Raw genomic sequence first — 23,256 nt, 5'->3', positions numbered from 1 at the left:
TGTATGTTCATGATTAGACTTATGTCCAAGTGATCTCACTAAATTTAATTAGATTACTTTTGAGTAAATTTAAACACACACTTACGTGACAACAGGACTTAAGCCTTAACTTGTGAACTCTTCAAGACAGCCCTTATGTCTGTTTAATGTTAGTAAAAAGCCATGTAAAACTGTGGCACAGTGTAAACCATTAATAAAAAATGATAAAGGAAAACACGACCATTTAGACTGATTTTATTCAGTTTTATACAAACATTTTACCAAAATGAAAGAGTAAAATTATAGGTAATATATTTAATATTTATTTGCCTACAATATAAGCCAATCAATGTTACCAGAGCTGGACAGACACTGTCTTTTCCCAGTAGAAATATCACATTTTAAGTGTCAAATATTCTTGTACACCTCTTCGGGCTGGGCTTCCTTGATGGACTACATTTCCCAGGATGAATCACTTCTTGGTGAAGGGAGTGCTTACTTCTGAGTCCAGTCCATAAAGAAGAATAAGGATGTGAGGTAATCAGAGTACAACTTCCATGCGGCATTTCAGCAGCATATAAAAATGTATATAATTTGGGTTTCTGCTCAAATTTTACAGACAAAACTTTTTTTAGGAATTAGAGTTTATTGACGCAAATGAAATTTTCCTCAGCAGATATTTGTCTCAAATTTTTGTTTTATGAAAACTACCAGGGCTTGACAAACGGCGGCAAAATCTACTTGCCAGCCCCGCACTGCACATATGCAAGACCCGCATTGCGCATGCGCGTGCCGCCGGTGAATGGGGCAACTGACTGAATTCTATTCACCACAAGCAAATAGATTCACTGATTTGTTGAGCCCTGAAAACTACCATTTACTACTTTTTGAAGTTTTCATGGAAAATTTTTGACCAGCCCTCATTTTTACATCCACTATACCTACACTCCACGATTACTGTGAATGTTAATTTTCATTCTTGATCTTTCCACCTGTGAGATTTACTACTCCCTGCATTCCTTTGACCATGGAAACTGCTCTGGGGTCTGTCTGCCTTGCACATCTCTCTGAAACAGAGGGCAATTCAGTAAAAGAAAAAATTGTAAGGGGGCAGCGGAGAACAGAACTTGAAGTGTTTCAAGCTTCACAACTGCTTAATTTTTCTTCAGTGCCAGAGAATGGACTGGATGACCTCTCAAGGTCCCTATCAGTCCTGCATTTCTATGAAATTTGTCCAAAAGCCACATGTAGCTTCTGAAATACATCACTGCCTTAAGGGTTTATTTTCACTCTGTTTCTTTATGTGATCTAGTCAAAGTTTGCCCATTAGAAACAAAGCATTGGAAGTCTATACTGTAAATTAATTTGTAATTCAAAGTAATTTGACCTCATTTCACCTTAAAATTTTGTTTAAATAACATACTCTGCATAAAATAGTGTGTGGTTTTCTAGAATGATTCAGCATTATCTTGAGGGTCTGAAGGAATGTTCTGTTTTGTGGCTAATTTAATGAGACACAACATGATGCATTGCAAAGTCTAACAGAAGCCAGGGAAATTTTAAGAGCTGTATTCTCAGAACAGATAAGATAAGGCAATGTAAATGAGAGTGGTAAAAGATAAAATCCATAGTGGAGGCTGGAGAATATTTTAACTCTAAAAAATAGATGACATACCCAACACAGTAGTCCTGTACTGCAAAGCAATTGCTTTATTGTCAGCCAGGAAATGAACTCAGTCAGGAATCAGGAGCGTAGTTAAGAATACAGCAATGACAAAGCTTTCTGATTTGCATAAAGTAACCATCTTAGTCTGCTGTTCAGTGCTCTTCTATGTTGCAATAAAGCAGCGGTTCTCAAACTACACTGCATTGTGACCTGTTTCTGACAGAAAAATTATGGCATGACCCCAGGAGCAGGGACTGAAGCCTGAGCCCACCTGAGCCCTGCTGCCACAAGTGGGGCAATTGCAAATCCTGGTGGGGCCAAAATTGAGGCTCAAGCACTTCTGCCCTGGAGGGGGGCTTTAACTTGAGTGGGCCCTGTCACCCCGGGCTCAAGCACTTGGGTTTTGGCTTTGGCCCAAGGCAGTGGTGCTTGGGCTTTGGCTTTGATCCCAGGCCACAGAAAGTCTAATGCCAGCCTTGGTAACCCCACTAAAATAGGTTTGTGACTCACTTGGGATCCTGACTCACAGTTTGAGAACCATTTTGCAAGAGGATCCTTTCTCCTGATCTGATTAGTTCTGTTGCTGAATTCTTTCAGGGGATCAACAAGCATGAGGACAAGGGAGATCCAGTGGATATAGTGTACTTAGATTTCCAGAAAGCCTTTGACAAGGTTCCTCACCAAAAGCTTTGAAGTGGTTTTCAAGTATCTAAATGGGTGTCACTGGAGGAGGGGGGGGACTGTTCTTCTTGGCCTCTGAGGATAGAACAAGAAGCAATGGGCTTAATTGCAGCACGGGAGGTTTAGGTCGGACATTAGGAAAAACTTACTAATTGTCAGGGTGGTTAAACACTGGAATAAATTGCCTAGGGAGGTTGTGGAATCTCCATCACTGAAGATATTTAAGAGCAGATTAGACAGACATCTATCAGGGATAGAGATGCTTGGCCTTCCCATGAGGGCAGGTGACTAGACTTGATGATCTCTTTAGGTCCCTTCCAGTCCTAGTGTTCTGTGATTCTATGATTCTATGAAAATATGTTGACATGGGATAAGAGGGAAGGTACTCTCATGCATTGATAACTGGCTTAAAGATGAGGAGAAGGGTAGAAATAAATAGTCAGTTTTCAGAATGGAGAGAGGTAACTAGGGCGTGGTCTAGATTACATCCGAAGGTCAAAGTAAGATATGCAACTCCAGCTACGTAAATTATGTAGCTGGAGTTGACATATCTTACATCATGCCATGCACACAGTGGGAGGGTGATGTGAGCAAATGCTTCCATTGGCTTCCCTTACTCCCCCTGAAGAGCAGGAGTACTCACACCAATGGGGGCGCCCTCTGAGTTTGATTTACTGGAAGATCAACCATGGCAGCATCAAAACTTCTGCATAGGATAGATGTGCCCAAGTAGGGTCCTGTAGGGGTCCATATTCTGGAGCCAATCCTATTCAACATATGAATATCCGGAGAGAGGAGTAAACAGTGTGGTGGCAAAATTTATAGATGATACCAAACTGTTCAATATAGTAAGGTCCCAAGCAGATTGTCAAGCACTTCAGCCCACTTCTGTGCCCATGAAAGCTCATGATACCATCTACATGTTTTGTTAGTCTTTAAAGTGCTTCCAGACCATTTGTTGTTTTTACTAATCTAGCTGTTACCACTCAAGAGAGAGAGAGGAAGTGTTCAGTATGCAGGTTGCCCCAGGAAGAGAAGACAACCCCTGCCCTCTCTCACTGCAGCACTTGCCCAAGTTGGATTTTAGCTGTCCCAGTCCCCATCTATGGCCCCTTGCTATCGGCTGTGGTCAATATACAGTATAACTGTCCCAGCTAGCATAACCCTCCCTTTCCATTTATGAGAAACAGTTGTATACCAGGCACATCCCATTGTCCTGGCAGAACCAAACCATTATCTTGCTTTAAGTTATCATAAGAGGAAGCTGCATATCAAATTTGGTCATGCTACCTTTTACCATTTAGGAGTAATTCTTGAATAAACAGGCAGGCAGGTAGACAGACAAACTCCCTCAAATATATAGAAGATGTACATTAAAAATAAAGTTCAAATAATGTTTTCCTTTTCAGACATAAAATTCCTTTGTTTACGGAAGACATTGTTAGAAACAAAAGGGAAAAAATGGGTAAGAAACAAGCACGTGTTGATAGAGAAGAAAGGCATGCCAGTGTAAAACATTGCACAAACTAGTTGCTGCTTGAGGAATTGGGGAGAAAAAAATCACTGTTGTTAGTTTTCCATAATATTGTTTAGCAGTGTCAAATACATCTTATTGCTAGAGTTTTCACAAATAAAACTATCATGAAATAAATGTTCATAAGAAACATCTGAACACTTTCCCTATGTCTAGATTTCACTGATCTATCAGAAAAAGGTATGCAAATTGTGCTCTGCAATTTGCATACCTTTTTCCGATAAGTTTTTCAGAAGAGGCTTTTCGGAAATTTGGCCAGTCTACACTGGGCCAAATTTCGGAAAAGTCTCCTCTTTTGGAAGAGCCCTTCTTCCTCATAGGAGAAAGAAGACAGGACATCTGAAAGAGCACGTCTGCTCTTCCACAAAAAATAGCAGATGAGCAGATGTGTTCCCTGGACGCGGTGGAGTTTTTCCAGGATACCTCTGGTATCCCAGAAAACCCCCATAGTGTAGACATAGCCTTTTGTAAGAAAGATATAAGCAGAAACTGATTCAAATAGTAAATATGACTGTTGTTTTGGCATCACTCTGACATATATAAAGTCTGAATAGACCTGGGAGTATTTCAGTATGGCCATGGCTACACCAGGAAACTATTTTGAAATTATTAAATTCAGCTTAATAACTCCAGATTTAACAAATTCAAACTAGCATGTCCAGTGTGCGGGGAGGCAGGCTTCGTTCACGTGGATGCGCTATCTCGGACTTAGAGCCCCAGGAAGCACCGGGAGTAATTATTTCGAATTACTTTGGGGAGTACTTATTTCAAAATAACAGCACTGGAGCATCCACGCTACCATTATTTTGCAATAACTATTTCAGAATTAGTGTTGCTCCTGATGAAAAGCAGTACAGATTTTGAATTCTGCAGCTCATTATTTCAAAATAATGGGCTTGGTAGAGTGGACGCTCCATACTGAGAGACATTATACTGTAGGTGGTATAAAGGTAAAGTTCAATGGATTGTAGAAGCTGACCAAGGGCAAGGTTTGGGCATTTGAATAACCCAGGGGGAAAAGTATAACAATGAGGCTGAATGTCATAGGGTGACACTTTTATTTTGGCTAAACTTAAAGCCACCACAGATTGAATCTTGCTAGTCTAGCAATCTCTGGTCTGGCAACATCCATGGTTCAGCATGATTTTAGTTAGCTGCATATCCATTTATCATGGGCGTGGCCAAATTTCCTGGGGTTCCATAAAATTTTATAGCCACCAGTCCTGACTCTCAGTGTCCTATGCTGTTACTTAGCTCTATTTTTCCCCTAACTGTCTTGCAAGAGCCCAATAAGCAGGGAAAGTGTTGATAATGCTGCTAGACAATATTGACCTCTCAGGGTCCAGCAAATTCTCTGGTTCGGCAACAGTCAAGTCCTAAGGGTGCTAGACTACAGAGGTTCAACCTGTACAGTGAGAGAGGCACACTCCCCCAGAATTTCAAGTGAAACTCAAGCCTGAGAAAATTGCAATCTGGTGCAATGAAGCGAGCGCATAATGCAAATATTACTCCTTTGACAATCTCAGCATCTGGCATTGCAAAACAAATATTTATTTTTCTCTCCCCTATGTATATATCTGTGTCATGTAGGGGGCAACTCAGGTCACTGTGGGGGGAAGTAATCTTAAGTGTCTTAAATGCTCTACTGCTACTACGAAAGCTTGATCAATGACAGCAGGAGACTGGAATGCATGAGCGCCTGGGTATTAAGCAGCTCTGACTTGATTCCAAAAGCCTCTGTGTTATACCCCAGCTACATTCTGTTATTCATCAACTGTGAGAAGCTGACCCCAAGGTGCTCTCCCACCCAGTACCAGATTTTCCCAAAGTCATGTGCTCTGTAATTTTGGGTCCTCTTTTAGACCTCTAAAAGGAAAAACAATTTGTTTGATCCTCTACAGAGAAAAAAAGAAGTTTCACTTTATCTGGAGTAAACAGCTACTTCTGTTCATTCACAATGCTGAGATGGTTTAGATGATAAGTAAATTAAGTTTAAAACAAAAGTAGACAGGACTTTAAGAGAGTTGAAGTGTGAAGAGGAGAGTTAGAAATGGTTGTAAGCAAATCAAAGGAAAACCACAATATGGCTGACAACCTCCCATCTTTTGGTCAGGTTCTCTCCCCAAAGGCAAATTGCTTGATTCCTTTGGGGACAGAACCTGATCTTTTGGGTTCTTTGTTCCTCTTTTTTAGAGTCTGGTCAGCCTTTGAAATTGATTCTTCTGACAATTAGCCACCAACTTAAAGTTCTCTCAAGCAGTGAGAATGGAGACATGGAATCTGGTGATGAAGGAATTCCTATGCAAGTTTCTTCCCCCACTAGTGTTTGCTAAGATGCAATTTACTGCCTCTGCTGTGATCTCAGTGGTTATCTCTTCCCATTGTTAGTGTAATGGTTTGGTCTACTTTCTATACAAATGCATCCCTGTTTATCTTAAGGTACATTGGAAGTACCATCAAGGTGGCACAATCACATTCCATAGTCTAAAGCGGGATAACCTCATTTTTGCCTGGCAGACACACTTTAAGAGTATAATTTCCAAAATATTTGTAATTTTGCATTTGTCCTCCATTCATGCAGCACCCAATAATTTTAATGATCAGTATGTTATTAGTTTTCTACTAATATCTTACATGACACTGTCCAGATACAGGTTATGACATTAGTGAGTTTGTATACATAGGACTGGTTAGGCCAGTTGAAACTCATGAGCAGATACCCGTGAATCTCTGGTTCTCTTGCATTAGGATGGTGTTAGAATCACAGCCTTAACTTCAACTTTCACTGTTTAATTGTTGTTTTTTTCCTTCCCTCAAGTAGAGTTTCATTATTTTCATCAACGTATGAATAGCATTTTCTCCTTCACAGACACATTTTAGACATAAGCGAGTGTCTTTAAATCCTCTCTTTTTCCCCAATAATATTTAGATTTCTTTCATGCTACTACCCTACTGTATATATGGTGTCACTAGAGAACATGTTTCATACATGTGGGTGTGACAGGGCATCTGCCTCGCACTGGCCCTTTAAGGGTCAAATCCCAGCCCAGAAGAGGGCTGGAGCAGTGAAGCTATGGAATCCACAGCTGTGGCAGGTATTAGCCAATTAAGGTCCAACTGAGGGCAAAATAAATAAAGGCTCCTGGATGGGAGGAGAGAGACTCATTCTTGCTCCACTTGTGGAGCAGGAGGGACCTAGTTGCCAGGGAAGATGGAGGCTTCCTGACTTAGAGCAGGGCTGGGGAAAGGCAGGAAGAGCTGGGGAAGCTCTGGCCAGGCAAGCTCCCAGGCTGCAGGGCCTGAAGCAAAATTTGAGGGTACTAGGGCTGCAAAGAGGCAGTCAGGGTAGGCAAAGGCAGCAGGCCCATAACCCCTTGCCAATGATGAGTGGCCATCTCAGACTGCGGTTTGCCCGTGTGGCAGGGGCTAGATGAAGATTGGCAGTGGGTCGCTGAGGCAAGGTGGGCATAAGAGTTCCCAGAGGAACCCAGAGTGCAGGAGCCCTGCAGCAGGGCAGTACCCAGAGGGAAGGATGTTACAGTCTGGGGGGGATGTGGATCCTAACAAACAATGGTTGAGAGTAAAAGGCAACAGCTGGTGTGACACCAGCTGAAAGGGGGCCCTCCAGGGCTGAAATCTAATTCCCTGAGTGTCCTGCAGGAGGTGCCCCTGGTGGTGTGTCTCGCCATGTTACAGTAGGCCATAATTTATCCTTTCATTTCAATAAGTGTACAAGTAAAACCTCTCTCAGCTTCTATTCCTAAAGTGTGCAAATGAGTGAAGCAAAGATTCCTCCTCTATGTGTGTGTAAAGTGGACAGCATGGGTAGAGTCTCCTTCTGCTGGGGCTGGCTTTGTTGAAATGACGAATGGCTTTTAATGACTCTGAATGAAATAGTTCTGCTTAGAACCTCTGTTTACTCTTAGTTTACTAACCCTGCACATCTTATTCTCTGGGTACCCCTAATGCAAGTCTCTTCAGATTCTGAACACTGTTTCAGACATTTCCATTCCTGCTAGTTTAAACTGAGGTAAGCCTAAGTGTGCTGGAAGCAAAATCTAAACACTGAAGATAGATTCTGACACTGGATACCTTAAAAAATACTAATGAAAATAGCTGGCTAGTGAGCACTATGTTCCTCGTCGTCTTCCTTTTTTGGGTGAAGTTGAAACACTGAGGCTCGGTGAGACTACATAACCTCCCAATTTAGAAACACGAAATGCCTTCTGGATAAGTCAAGTGTTTTCCATGTTTGCTGAAGAGAAGGCTGAAATTTCTTTAAGGACCAGCACACTCACACAGGTTTCAGACTGCAGCAACCTTATCGACAAGGGGTTTCTTTCTGGCCTGCTTGGCTCTGGGGCTGTAGTCAGAAAGTAGCTGCTCAGTGTGATTACATTAGCACCTGCATTTAGGGCAGAAGTAGCCAGAAAGTGAGGGTGAATGGAAGCCATCTTTGCCTTCCTATTTCTAATCTTTTTCACTTTAAAAGAACCATTCTCATTTAGGATGACCATGGTGACACATTTACTGGTTGAATAAATAGCTCGTGCGCTTACTGCCCCTCCTGCTGCAGTTCATAGAATCATAGAACACTAAAACTGGAAGGAACTTCAAGAGGTCATTGGTTCCAGTCCCCTGCCCTCATAGCAGGACCCAGCACCGTCTAGATCATCCCTGCTCTTAAATATCTCCAGGGATGGAGATTCCACAACCTCCCTAGGCAATTTATTCCAGTGTTTAACCACCCTCTCAGTTAGGAAGTTTTTTCCTGGTGTCCAACCTAAACCTCCCTTGATGCCCATTGCTTCTTGCTCTATCAGCAGAGGTTAATGATTTTTTACCCTCCTTCATGTAACACCCTTTTAGGAAAGCTGCTATCAAGTTCTCTAAACAAATTTGTAACATGCATTGAATTTAATCAGAACTGTAGCAAAAATAATGGCGAAGATAATCCCCATCACCTTGTGACTTGTCTCTCTAGGGATGCGTCTACATTGCACCATTATTTCGAGATAACTAGCGATATTTTGAAATAACTATGTAAGCATCTATTCAGCCGTTTAATTATTTCAAAATAATTTAGAAATAATGAACAGATTATTCCGAAATCTGTAAACCTCATTTTATGAGGAATAACGCCTATTCTGAAATAGCTATTTCGAAATAAGGTGTATGTAGATGCTCCACTGCTGCTATTTTGAAGTAGGCCCTCACCAGAGCCATTCTAAGTTATTCCTCCCAGTGCCTTCTGAGGCTCTAAATGAAGATAACTTATCTATATTAGGGAAGCCTGCCTCAAACTAATTTTGAGGCTTCCCTGCAGTATAGACATGCTATTTTGAAATAAGCTATTTCAGAATAACTATTCCAGAGTAGCTTATTTCAAAATAGGTGTGTAGTGTAGATGTACCCTTGGTGTGTCCAGACTGCAATAAAAAGCCTTGGCACCAAGTCTCAGAGCCTGGGTTGAGTGAGTCAGGTTCAAGGAGCTATAAAATAGCTGTGTAGATGTTAGGGGTTGACCTGGAGCCCTGGCTATGAAAACCAATGAGGGGCATGGCTCTCAGAGCTTGGGCTCCAGCCAGAGCCTGAATATCTATACAGCATTTTATACCCCTGCAGCTTGAGATCCAAAGGCTGGCATCAACTGGCCTGTGCTGCAGGTCTTAAAGTGTATGTGTGCCCTCTGAGCATGGGCCTCAGGAGTCAGGCCTCCTGCCTTTACCTCTCCTGGGGTAGAACCATGTGCTTCTCTGATACTTAGGCTCTGGGCCAAAGTGCAGAGAGGCCCATCTGTGTTCGGCACCTGCAGTTCTTCCCTTCGGGCATCTGTGGCTAATAGTGGTGCATGTGGAGAGGAGGCAGCCCTCTCAAACTAAAATATTGTTTGAATGAAATTGTAGGAATACAGCATGATTGAAAAGAAAAAGGGATTTTAAATTTGCAAACGGTCCGTATGCATGTCAGCCGTAGGGCTACCATATATGAACTTTCACAAAAGAGGACTCTTCTGAGGACCTACAGACTGCATCTCACTGCCTGCAAAGGGATGCAAATAAAGCACTTTGAAAGTGCAAATGAACCCGGGATTTAAATATCCCGAGCTTCATTTGCATACTCATGTTCCGACGCTGTGCCGATCACACGCCATTTCGAAAGTGAAAGTGATATGGAGCCGCGGTTCTGCCAACAGCAGGGAGCTTTTTCGACAGACCCTATACTCTTTAAAAAACCAAATCTCTGCTGTCTACACTGACCCTTTTGCGCAAAAGTCTTTCGGAAAAAGACTTTTGCCTGAACGGGAGCAGCATAGTATTTCCGGAAAAGCACTGATAATTTTACAGTAGATCGTCAGTGCTTTTCTGGAAATTCAAGCAGCCAGTGTAGACAGCTAGCAAGTTTTTCCTGAAAAGCGGCTGATTTTCCAGAAAAACTTGCCAGTCTAGACACAGCCTGCAAGTATACTCAGGGCTAGGGTCCTTAGTTTGAGTTCTGCCCCTACTGTTCCCCGAAATACAGGAATATCTGGTATTCTGGGAAAGTTTGAGTGGCACCTTGCAAGTCTACTCAGAACTAGGTCCTTAGTTCGAGTTAACATTTGACTGCTGTGTGTAGCCGCGGGCAGTTAGTTCGGTCTAGGGGGATTTAAAAATGGCACCTGGATGGGAAAATGCAAATAAAGCCCAGGATATTTAAATCCTGGGCTTCACTTGCAATTTTGGTCACCCTCATTAGCCTCCCTAGTTCGAACTAGGAGGCTAGTGTTGACATACCCTAAGAGACCCAATGCCTCTAATTAGAGATTGTTGGTTTTTCTTTCCCACTGTGGAAAATGTCAACGATTGAGGGATGACTAGAGAGGAAATAATTTGTCAAAGAATTCCATGGAAAATTTCAACTTTTTGGTGGAAAAATGTAAGTTCTTATTGGACAGCAATATCTTTGCACTAGAAGGAAGTGATCTTTGTTAAGGCTTCTATTTATATTACATTAATGTCTAATAATCAGAGGCCAAGAGGACATCTGCAGCTGCAGAAAACCTCCAGTGCAGACCTGTCCTGTTTCAAATGCCTATCTGAGATATACTAGGGAACACTAATAATTTTGAAAAGCACCACTCTTAGTAATGTATCTTCATATGTTTTCCAGTTACATATGCTTTAGTACCAGAGGCTGATTTTCAGATAGTGCCAGACTTAATACTTATGAAGATTCATTACCATTTCAGTGATAGCTCAGCCATGGCCTCACCTAAGATTACAAATCAAAGTGAGCTAAACAAGTACTATAGAAAAGAAAACAATGTGTCTGTAATGATCAAGTGTTGCAAGTGAGGAATATTGAACTCTTCACCTCCTTCTCTAATACCATGTCTGTAAAATTTTAACTCAGATTCAAGTTCTAATCTAATGAGGCTTGCTTTTTGTTTAGGAGAAGAGTAAAACAAGTATTGAAGACTGGGCAGAGAGGAAACAAAATACTCTTATTTTAAAAATAGATTTAAAATGTATCCCAGAGAAGCTGAAAAACAAACTCTACACATGAAGTCCCAGCTTCATTAAAGCCAATGGCAAATCTCCTATTGACTGCACTGGGACCAAGATTTCATCCAATATTTATGGTCATTGAGGGTATGTCTATACTGCATTCCTTTCTCGAAGGAGAAATGCAATGTAGACATACCCTCCTTACTGTCTACCAGTGAACATACTAAGACTGGAGACCTAATGACATTTTTATTTCTCCTCTATCACAGTACACTATTTAGTGACCAATCTCTAGGAGGGTGACCAGATGTCCCATTTTTAAATGGACACTCCCATATTTTAGACCTCTTGAAGATGTCCTGACTTTTTCTTAAAAATGGGCAAATTGTCCCAGAATTTCTGGCTCCTCCCATCAGTATTGGTGGGTCCTGCTGCTAGCTGACAAGCTCCTTCCTTCCTCCACTGCCTGTGGCTGAACTTGCACCCTAGGAATTCCAAAGACCTTCTCGCACATGCCAAAGCTCCGCACAGCACTGGTAAGAGGGAGCCACTCTGTACCTCAGCTAAGCTCTGGAGTGGGGAGATAGAGAGGGAATGTGATTTCCAGCCTATTCATGCCACAACCCTGCAGGATCCATAGCAGCCCCACCCTCCCTGGGCTCTTCACCTATCCTCCCACCCCCTTGTCCTGAATCCTGCTCCCAAGGAGCAGGGGTCTGTTCCATCCCTTAGGAACTCTTCCATTCTGACCCACCTCTCTGGCCCAGTTTGCTGAAGACTTTCATAGAATCATAGAATCCTAGGACTGGAAGGGACCTCGAGAGGTCATCGAGTCTAGTCTCCCGCTCCCCTCGTGGCAGGACCCAGTACTGTCTAGACCATCCCTGATAGATATTTATCTAACCTGCTCTTAAATATCTCCAGAGATGGGGATTCCACAACCTCCCTGAGCAATTTATTCCAGTGTTTGACTACCTTGACAGTTAGGAACTTTTTCCTAATGTCCAACCAAAACCTCCTTTGCTGCAGTTTAAGTCCATTGCTTCTTGTTCTATCCTCAGAGGCCAGGAACAACAAGTTTTCTCCCTCCTCCTTATGACACCCTTTTAGATATCTGAAAACTGCTATCATGTCCCCCCTCAGTCTTCTCTTTTCTAAACTAAACAAACCCAGTTCCTTCTGCCTTCCCTCATAGGTCATATTCTCCAGACCTTTAATCATTCTTGTTGCTCTTCTCTGGACCCTCTCCACATCTTTCTTGAAATACCTAACCAGCGCAGAGTAGAGCGGAAGAATGACTTCTCGTGTCTTGCTCACAACACTCCTATTAATGCATCCTAGAATCATGTTTGCTTTTTTTGCAACAGCATCACACTGTTGACTCATATTTAGTGTGTGGTCCACCATAACCTCTAGATCCCTTTCTGTCATACTCCTTCCTAGACAGTCGCTTCCCATTCTGTATCTATGAAACTTATTATTCCTTCCTAAGTGGAGCACTCTGCATTTGTCCTTATTAAACTTCATGCTGTTTACTTCAGACCCTTTCTCCAATTTGTCCAGATCATTTTGAATTATGACCCTGTCCGCTAAAGCAGTTGCAACCCCTCCCAGCTTGGTATCATCTGCAAACTTAATAAGCGTTCTCTCTGTGCCAATATCTAAATCGTTGATGAAGATATTGAAGAGTGCCGGTCCCAAAACAGACCCCTGCGGAACCCCACATGTTATACATTTCCAGCAGGATAGTGAACCTTTAATAACTACTCTCTGAAAAGGGTTATCCGGCCAGTTATGCACCCACCTTATAGGAGCCTCATCTAAGCTGTATTTGCCTAATTTATTGATAAGAATAGCATGCGAGACCGTATCAAACGCCTTACTAAAGTCTAGATATACCACATCCACTGCCTCTCCCCTAGCCACAAGACTCGTTATCCTATCAAAGAAAGCTATCATCCCTAAGGGTGCATTGGAGGTGTTAGTTGACTTTCAGCACTGTGTGAGCAGGAGGACACAAGCTGCTTCCAGCCACAGGAGGTGGGGGGAGGTCGAAGGAAGATCTCTGCAAAGATATGGGCCAGGTCACCCCTTCCCCTCCCGTACCTCCCAAGCAGCTGTAAGCAGCTCCCATCCCTTCTCTCCCGCACCATGCTGAACAGGTGCTTCTGGCCGTATTCTAGTGTGAACCTTAGCAGAAATCTGGGAAGATAGGGCATGTGACTACATGCCCCACCATGTGTTGCCTCAAGAAGATGCTGTGCCAGGTACCAGGAAAGGTGGGTCCATCTTGCAGGCCCAGCCAGGCATGGAGGACAGAAAGAGCTTTGTATGAAGGGTTTGTGTGTCACCTCCCTCTGTGAACTCTAAAGCCTTAAAGATAAGATGGTTAATAAAAGCTATTTCTTATTAACAGGGCCCTGTCAACTTAACATCAATTTAAACATTTTTCTGATTGATTGCTATTGAACTTGCTTGAATACAAATAATTTTGCCTGATGTCCTGGACTTAGCATACAGATGTATGGTTACCCTACCTATCTCACATAAGGGACTTAATTAATTAATATCTGTAAAATGCTTAGAGCTTCTTGGATGAAATGGACAGTTAAAAGTTAGTGTTACGATTATAAATGCATTAAAATTGGGGCAACTATATTACTATAATATTATTATAGAAGTAAAAACCTCAGAACAGTTGAATAAAAGAGCCAATGCACATGTTGCCATCCTGCCGAATTGTTAGTCTTTGAATGGTAATTTTACAGCCCAGAGATTTTTTTAAAAATAGAGTTTATTGTGCCAATCTGGTCAGTAGCCACAAAGGAGTAAATAACTACTTTACATCCTGCTCTGAACAAGTGTATAGCTGCACCATAGCATAAGTAGGACAAGAGGGATAGATGAAAAAAATTTTATTTTACTAGCTCTGTGTTGTAATCCTTTTTGTTCATTTTGGGCAGAAGGTGGATGGAAGCAGTTTGCTAATATTAAATCTGGGTGCTTGTTTACATGGCCCCACAGTCTCACACTATGGGGACATGGATTGCTGAATGCACTAGTGCGATGTACAGAGAATGCTGCTGAACAATGAATGAACAAAAAAGGTATATAGTTTGTATTATGTAGTCCTGATTAAAGAGGCCTGTGTCAATATGTGTGGTTCACATCCATAGTGGGTGAATTACAGTGCAGCACACTAGTGCACAGTGTGATTCACACCACCATATTCTGAACTGTAGAGCCATGTGCACATAGTGTTAGTCACCTGTTAGCGTGGTTTCTTAACAGCAGGTCTAAGACCTCAATGATGGATTAAAATTCTTCCTCCAATCCTCCTCCATGCTCCCCACACCTCCACATAGTGAAATCTTGCTGGTCTGGATCAAGAAGGGTAGAATTTGGGAGAATGAAACATACAGCTCTTGCGCAAGCCCCAAACTGACTGTAGTACAAGGGTTTACCAGCTGTCAAGGCTAATTCCCCACTCTGGCATGATGAATGCAGAAGTGGGGGCCTGTAAAAGTCCCCCAAAACCTTATGTTTCCAGGCTTTAGTATAAAACTTCCCCCCAAAATCCTAAAAACCTAGATTTTGGGGATAAAAATCTACTGCCACCATCAAGTGCTTTTGAACCCACAAACAGGAGTGGACACTTGAAACCAACCCAAGGGAACCCCAAGCTTTTTTCCACAAAGAGCTTGAAAAAGAAAAGAGAAAATACCAATTGCAGTCTGTGGTCACTGCCCTCTAGTCAGAGGTAGGCAGATATCCACAGACAGATTTTCCAGGACAATTTCATGAACCAATACCAGGTTAATAAAAAAAGAAAGACATTTTATTATCAAAACAACACTCCTGTTTGGGAACCCGGAAGTGCTCAGGGCAGCCGGACAATTGGAGCTGCTCTGTGCCCGGCTTCCTCGATTCAGCCGCTGCTGAAACTGACCAGCAGCTGAATCGGGGAAGCTGGGGGCAGAGCCGCTGGGGTGCTGCCGGGTTGGTCCCGTAGTGCTACCCCTCCGGGTTGCAGGACCAACCTGGCAGCACCCCAGCTGCTCTGTCCCAGGCATCCCCAAGAGCAGCTGGGGTGCTGCCAGGTTGGTCTTGCAGCGCCGAGGGGTGGCGCTACAGGACCAACCTGTCTGCACCCCAGCTGCTCTGCCGCAGGTGTCCCCGATTCAGCTGCTGCTGAAACTGACCAGCAGCGGCTGAATCGGGGACGCCTGGGGCAGAGCCGGACTATCGGAAGGGAGGGCTATGAGGGGTCTGGGGTGGCATCCCCTCCCACCCCATCCCAGACCTCTCATAGCCCCCCCTTCTGATATTCCAGCATATCTGATAATCCAGCACCCCCTGGGTCCTAAAGGTACTGGATTATCAGAAGTTTACTGTAGATGGAAAAAGTCACCAATTAATATACTCCTGGGGACTCCCATGGGCTCAGGACTGAGTTACAAAAGGGAGGAAAACCCATTTCTAACAGCACAGACATCAGATCCAAAGTCCCATAACAGAAAACAATAAAACCTAACGGATTTATCTAAACTTTACCCTACTTACACATTTTTAAGAGTCTTTTTCTTGAAGAGAGACATGTCTTCCATCTCTCTCAGTATCTAGAGAGCAAACTGGCCCAAGAGACAAAGAAGTAAAAACCCTAAACCTTTGTCTCAGTTTGAAATCCCTATCTGCATTTCTATTGGCTGACTGCTACCTGGCTAGACAGTTAACCTCTTAGTCCCCAGGCTGCTGGCCATCCCTCAAATCCATGACACCAGCATTTCCAGAATTAGGCAGGCTGGACTGTGTATTCAGCATAGCAAACTTGGCAGCTGCTCTTTTGAGCTTGTGTGAATCACATTTGCTATAGTTGGGCTATAATTTTAGAAATTTGGGGTTAAATATTCAAATGGAGGGATCAAGTGTATGTGCAATAAGTGTCCGTGAGAACATTCGGCTGTGGTTGTCAGCAGGATCTGCATGTGCAGATAAGTTAAAGGCACCTACAAGATGCTAACGTGGTTTGTGGAACTTGTTCCTGATTTTCAGTTAAATAGTATTAATCATGTGTGCAATCACTAATGCCCCTTTGTGAGTAGTTTATTTGGATTGATTGACTGCATGGAGCTTGGCCTGCCCCAACTAACTAATGAGCCTTAAAGCTGAGTGCACTAAGAATAGGATTAATGCTCTGGAAAAACAAATCATTTAGTACCTCCAGCAACTTTATACTACATAGCCTTAGCCTTTTCCCAGTGTCAATGACCGGAGAATGCATTTAAAAAAATAGTACTGGTGTTTCACTCAACGCCAGTGTATTTGTTTCTATCTGATGCCTTGTAAACCCAAGCTAAGGTAGTCACAGAGAATGTGTTACTACTCAAAAATAATTTTATTTCCAAAGCCTGTGTTTTTCCCGCTTTCCACTATAATACTGCTTACTTTTAAGCATGAGAAATGGATCTTGGTACTGAGGCCACAGAAACAAATACATGTACAATGTCGCATTGTTTTAAAAAAAGCCTCCTAGTCTAGTTCAGTCAGACACAAACTGAATCAAAGTTGATCATTGCTACCACAGTTATATGCCGCTAGTCTCCAAATATCCCTACATGCTGAAAACTCTGCAGAGGAGTGAGAACATTGCCCACGTATGATGATGAAGCTCAGAGGTGAGGATGCTTTGGGAGAACACAAGTAAGGATATCAAGAAACTGACAGGTTTCTCCACCCCAGTAATCCCAAAAAACATCTGGCCGGCATTTCCACCTATCCTGTTGAAAGTGCTACATGGATTTCTGTTTGCATATATGGAAGCTGCTCAGAAACTACTAGCCAACAAGGGAAAGCAAACTAGAGAGACCAGAGAGAGGAGGATGGAAATGCTTCAGTAGACTGGCCAAAAAATTAGTAGAGGTACAATAGGGAATAATCCAGCATTGGCAGGCATATTTACTATCATTTTGTAGGATTTTTCCATCTGCAACACCTCTGATTCTTTGATGCACAGTTCCAGAAATAATACTCTGACTATACGACTGTCTGTCTGCTTTCCACCCCTGTGCAGAGAGACAAATCAGCTCTTGGCATGCTATAGAATCTATTAAATTTCCTCCCTGAAGTTCCATCATTCCTGGATTTAAAATTACTGTGATACATATCACATTGTACAGAACAGAAAGAGATCTACCCAGGATAGTTAACAGTTTTCTAAGGGGTGAGCATACTGGGCTATTATTGGCTAATTAATGTTTTGAATCACTGTTACTGCAATAATTATCATTCCTTTAACACTACAGGGTAACGGCTTCAGTATAACTAGATAAGTGTTACCTATGGCTGGGAATTTCAAAGGCACTATAGGGCATTAGATATCCAACTCCTATTGGAATTCAATAGAATTTGGCTGCCTATCAGCTAAAGGAATGTTAATGTAAGAAAAATATAGGGTGAGTTTTGATTCTTTCCCTCCACCCAGATACTCTGGAGCTGAAGAAATATGCCGTTCATTTGCTGCTTCGGCGAGTCCACCAAAACAGAGGAAAGTACAGGGTTAAATGCAAGTGCTCCCTCACATTCAGGTGCTCACCTTAAATAAACTGATCAGATTGCTGACCTAGTTATTTATGCCAATTGCTGACCAAGAGGCTGCCAAGGAGTATCCTAGACTTAACCCATATTGATACGAACACACAGCCGTCCGCGGGGGGAGGAATCTCTCGCCCAGTAAAAAAATGTCTAGTACTTACAATTTAGTTATCTCTCTTGCAAGTGTAAATTAACTTGAAACTTGCTTGTAAGAACTGGCGCCACAAAACGGACCAGTAGAATTTGTCCTCTTAGATAAGAAAGAGGATACGGGCCCCCAGGTGTATAAAGATGGGTCCAGCAGCATATTTACTCTGAGTGTCAATCTGCCATCTATCTGCTGGTCGGGTTAGGTGTTTGATCTCCTGAGGTTCCAAGGGGATGCCCACCTCGTATTCGTCTTTCCTAGGAATTGAGAGACCGGCCCTAGCCTGACACGCTGGAGTCGAGAGGCACAGAAAGGGGTAAAAATTGTACCTGGATGTGGTCCTTTGTCTTAAGTGTACACATAAATTTAGAGCTCTTTAAAGATTAAGCTGTCACTTGGTACCATTATTTCTATTTTCTATCTTTATTTTCTTTGTAACTATTTTTTTTAAAATCTATATTTGCTAGCAGTTAAGAAATAGAGCAATAGCCATTGTAACCATATGCTTTTATAAGTCTTTTTAATAAACTTGTAATTGTTTAAGCTTTAACCTGACTCCTTCAGTTGCTGTAATAGAACCAAGCACAATTTAAAAAAACTTCAGCCGGTCATAAAGGGACAGGCATAGGAAGGGTTTGGGCGTTTGGATCTGTGTCACTCCCAGGTGACAGATCCGTTGGGGCACCTCTCAGTCTTTCCCAGGCTGCCCGCTGAGAAGAAATCTTGCATTCTAGCAGCTAAAATCTGAGGTGTAATAAGCTCTTCCTATAAAGGGGCATCTGTTGGCCTGTTGGCTACCCTCTGCGACGGGACCTAGCAGTAAAGACACGAACGTTAAACCTTTTCTCGGAAACACACACACACACACACACACACACACACACACTGCCCTGACCGTCGGCTGACAACCCCCCAGACTTCTCTCGAGTATCCATAAGCGTACCCGTACTACTGGTTGAGAAACACTGCTCTAGTAATTGGCATGAAGGACTGAGGGTCAAGTCTTTTGTCACTGGTTTTATATATCTCCATTTAAAAAGGTTGGTCCTAAGTCACTTCCAGGACCTCATGGTAAATCAGTAATGGAAAGAAAAAAATGAGGGCTGGTCAGGAATGTGTTTGTTTCAGAGAAACTTTAATTGAAAAGGTTTTTCAAGTCCACAATGTAATCTCCAGCTGGAAGGACAGATGGATGCATCCTCCCGCCTCACACACACACGCATACACTTCAATGGGACTATTCATGTGTTTAAAACTATATAGGATCAGATACCTAGAACAGAATTTGGCCTTCGGAATGAAAAGTGATTGGGCTGAATACTCAAAAGGAGTTAGGCTCTTAACTTCCATCTGGTAGTTACAAGCTGAAATAACTCCTTTTGGAGCATGCAGCTCTGGAGGATTTGCAACATATGGCAATGGTAAAATCATCAAACATCCACTACACATGAAAGAGAGATAGGGTTGAACTATGGGATAGCACTGGAATAGGACTTGGGGTTCTTAAGTTCTACTCCTAGTTTTGCCACTGGTTTGTTGGGTGATCTAGGTAAGTCACATCATCTCGCTGTTCCTCAATTTCCTCATCTGAAGGTAGGGATAAGAGCACCAGTCTCCTCTGTGAAGTGCTTTGAGAGCGCCTCAAAAAAATATCTAGTCATTATAGTTATTATTAAATCGAATTTTCATATAACTGAATATTTTCAAAATATTTTCCGTAAATAGAAATAGAAGACATTTTGTGACTGGTTTGTATGGTTAAATTTTTGTCTTTTCATCAAATCATGTATTAGATGATATATTTTGCAGAAGTTCACCAACTTTATGTCTAGTCATAGACATAATCTGGCAAATAATAGCGACATTTATTGCTAATTCAGGGATTCTCAAACTGGGGATTGCAACCTATCAGGGGATTGCGAGGTTATTTCATGGGGGTTGTGAACTTTCATACTCCACTCCAGAACTCCACTTAATTTATAAGGGTGTTTTAATATAAAAAATGGTGGTTTTGATTTATAAAGAGGAGGTGGTACACTCAGAGGCCTTCTGTGTAAAGGGAATTGTTCACCAATGCACATGTTTGAGAACCACTGGCATAATTCTTTTGTTAAGTATTTTTGATTATTTGTCCAGTACTAATTGTAAACAGCTTTGAAAAAATTACTTGCAGAATAATACACATAATACTAAACTTAATTGAATTACTATGTCTTACAAGATTTTTGTTTGTTGTCTTGTTTTATAAAACAGTAAGTTATTTTTTGAAAGGACTCTGTATCATGTCATCCTAAAAGCTGCAGTAATACTTTGGCATGCTGCTAATCTTACAAAAGTCTCTGTAATTCCCATTACACAAAGGGGATTGCAATGAAATGGAACGAAAATCCAAGGAATAATGCAAGCCATATTTCATTATAAACCGGAGGAATAAACTCTTTAAAATAATGTTATATCATAGAATGCTTTCAAACAATTGATGGAGAATAAATTATGGAAATTTTTTTGAGATGTTGTGTGGGTCTTTATAAAAAGCCAAGATGGAAAGTTCATATTCATAGATTTTAAAACCAGAATGTCTCACCAGATTATCCAGCATGGTTAGATCTACACTACAGGTATGTCTACACTGCAGAATTTTGTTGGAAAAATGGCCATTTTTTTTGTCAAAACCTGAGTTACGTCCACACTGCAATCATGTTCTTTTGAAAGTAAATCAAAAGAACAGAGGGGTTTTCCGGTGTTAGTAATCCTCTTTCTACAAGGAAGAAGCATTTTTCCAAAAGAGCTCTTGTGTAAAAAGGCTTGTGTGGATGGGGAGGAGGGTTTTTTTTCAAAAGAAGAGGCCTCCAGGAAATAATAGAGGTACCCTGGTGGACACTCCATCCATACTAATCATAGCTCCTCACAGCTCTTAAAGCTGTAGGCATCCCGAACAAACCTTGTGGCAGGAAGCTGACCTGAGAGCAGCATCTGGCCTGCACGGCTTTCCTTGCCACAGGCTTTGCCACCCATGGTGGAGCCACAAGCCTCCTTCAACCCACCTGACCCTTACAGGGAGCAGCCCCAGGGGTCCCAAAACCCACCCAGGGGGACCAAGAACCAGGCACCCTCCTGGTCCGCAGCAGAGATCCCGTCCCTCCTCGAGCTGTGGGGCAAGGCAGAGACATTGCAGGATCTCCACTCCAAGTGCTGCAATGCGGACATCTTCGAGAGCGTGGCCGAGTCCCTGGCAGAGTGCAGATACCCACCCCAGACCTTGGAACAGGTCCAGAGTAAGGTAAAGGAGCTCTGCCAGGTATACGTCAGGGCCAGAGAACGCAGCTTGTGCTCAGGGGCAGGACCCTACACCTGCCCCTATTACCAGGAGCTGCACCAGATCCTGAGGGGTGGGGAAATGTCTTCCCCACCCGTTGTGGTGGACTCCAGCCTCGAGACCCCCATCATCTCCCAGCCGGAGATCATGGAGGAGGAGGAAGACCAGGGGCAGGAGGAGGAGGAGACAGACACTGTCACCCTATCCCTGGAGCTGGTGCCTGTCAGCCAGGACATCTCCCAGGCCTCGTCTGACACTAGGGAGGGATTTTTAGGTGAGTGTTCTCAGTTTGCCACACACACAGGGTGGAGGAGGAGGGTGCACAGGGGGCAGGATGCGAGTGTCGCTCAGGCTGCTCAGGCTGGACATCATGCTGGAGTCCATGCATGTAGAACCACGTGCAGCATTAGTGTGCAGCACGCAGACTCAGCAGGCAGCCCCTGAGCACAGGTGGGATCCTGCTGACAGGCTCAGGGAAGTCCACGCACCTGTCCGGCCCCAGGGAGGAGCCTTCCCAGCACCTGCCACGGCTGGAAGCAGGCTAACCACAAGGGCACAGGCATGACCCCAGACACCCTGAGGAGGCATGCCTGCACATGCAAGGCACCACCCACTCCCGTGGGCAGCACTGCAAGCCACAGGTGTGTGTGCAGACCCCAGGGAGGGCCAGGCTGCTCCCAGCTCCTCTGCTGCCCATGGGATCCCATTGTGGCTGGACACTTCCCTTGCCTGTTTGTCCATGGGCTGGGGTGGGGGTGTGTGTGGAAGTGGGCAGCATGATCCCCTGGGCACGTTGGGGTCCCTGGGAAGCATGGCCTGGTGTGCAGGCCACACATGGCCTTGCTCCTGGGACATTCCCCTCTTCTGACCCAAGGACTGTTGGTTTCTGCTCACAGAGGAGGGCATGGCCTCAGGTACAGTGTGTGCATGGATGACTGACCGCATCTTCCTCTTTGTATTCTCTGCAGCCGGACTAGTCGGGACTGAGAAGCGAGCCATGCCCCCGGTGCCAGCTGCCACAGCCTCGGGGACCCAAAAGTGTAGCAGAGTCCAGGAAGACCTCATGCGCCAGCATGTCAATGTCCTGTGTGACATGCAGCAGACCCTGGCACAGAAGATCCATGAGGATGCTGAGTGGCGAAACCAGGCTTGGGACCAGCTCATGAAGTGGTGCGATAGCATGTGTGCCATCATGAGAGAAAGGATGGCGCCTCCTGCCTATCACCCTCCTCTCCCCCCGCCATGTCTAGTCCCTCTCTCCCTATCCACATGCAATGCCTCTGTTCCTTCCCCATGCCCCCTCCCCACATGATGCATATGCCCTCTCCCCCGACCGCCTGCCATTCCTGACCCCGCTCCAATTCCTCTCCACCCCCACCAATCCCCTTGTGGTCCCCAGACCCACTGAACCCCAACTCCAATGAGGTCGCACATCTAGTCACCCCACATGACAGTTCAAGCCCCCCCCCTCCAGGTTATGAACCTCCCTCCCCCTGCCCACCTTTTTAAAATGTAAGATAAATACAGACTTCATTTTGTTGGAAAACAAACAGGTGTTTTTAATGAGAGATCATGGAAAGGATAAAGGGAGGGGTTGTGCTGCTGTGTAAACATGCCCCCCATATAATGAGGTAATCTGTGAGGGCATGGGTGACTTGTGGTAACACTCAGGAGGTGCACCGCTCCTCTGTTCCTCCAAGAAAATTTTAATGCTAAATGAGGTACCCCCTCATATCACTTCTCTGTTCCTCTGGGTGTCCCTCCTTATAGCCCCTGCCCCTGCAGGCACCAGTCGCCTATGTGTAAGGGCGAAAAAAAAGGAGGGGTCACCAATGAGTCCTTTCTCTCAGA

At 43.6% G+C, this 23,256-nt stretch overlaps 1 long non-coding RNA gene across 1 annotated transcript; it reads left to right on the top strand.

Annotated features, from left to right (window-relative positions):
* The first annotated feature begins 390 nt into the window (after window positions 1-390).
* On the top strand, window positions 391-17,965 carry LOC112546100 (uncharacterized). The gene is made up of 2 exons (XR_003089731.3): window positions 391-516; window positions 17,832-17,965. It is a non-coding gene; the product is annotated as an uncharacterized LOC112546100 (long non-coding RNA).
* The last annotated feature ends 5,291 nt before the right edge of the window (window positions 17,966-23,256 follow it).

The sequence above is a fragment of the Pelodiscus sinensis genome, chromosome 1 (assembly GCF_052426305.1).
Source record: "Pelodiscus sinensis isolate ZL-2025 chromosome 1, ASM5242630v1, whole genome shotgun sequence".
NCBI lineage: Eukaryota > Metazoa > Chordata > Testudines > Trionychidae > Pelodiscus > Pelodiscus sinensis.
This window is presented reverse-complemented; position numbering and strand designations above follow the sequence as displayed.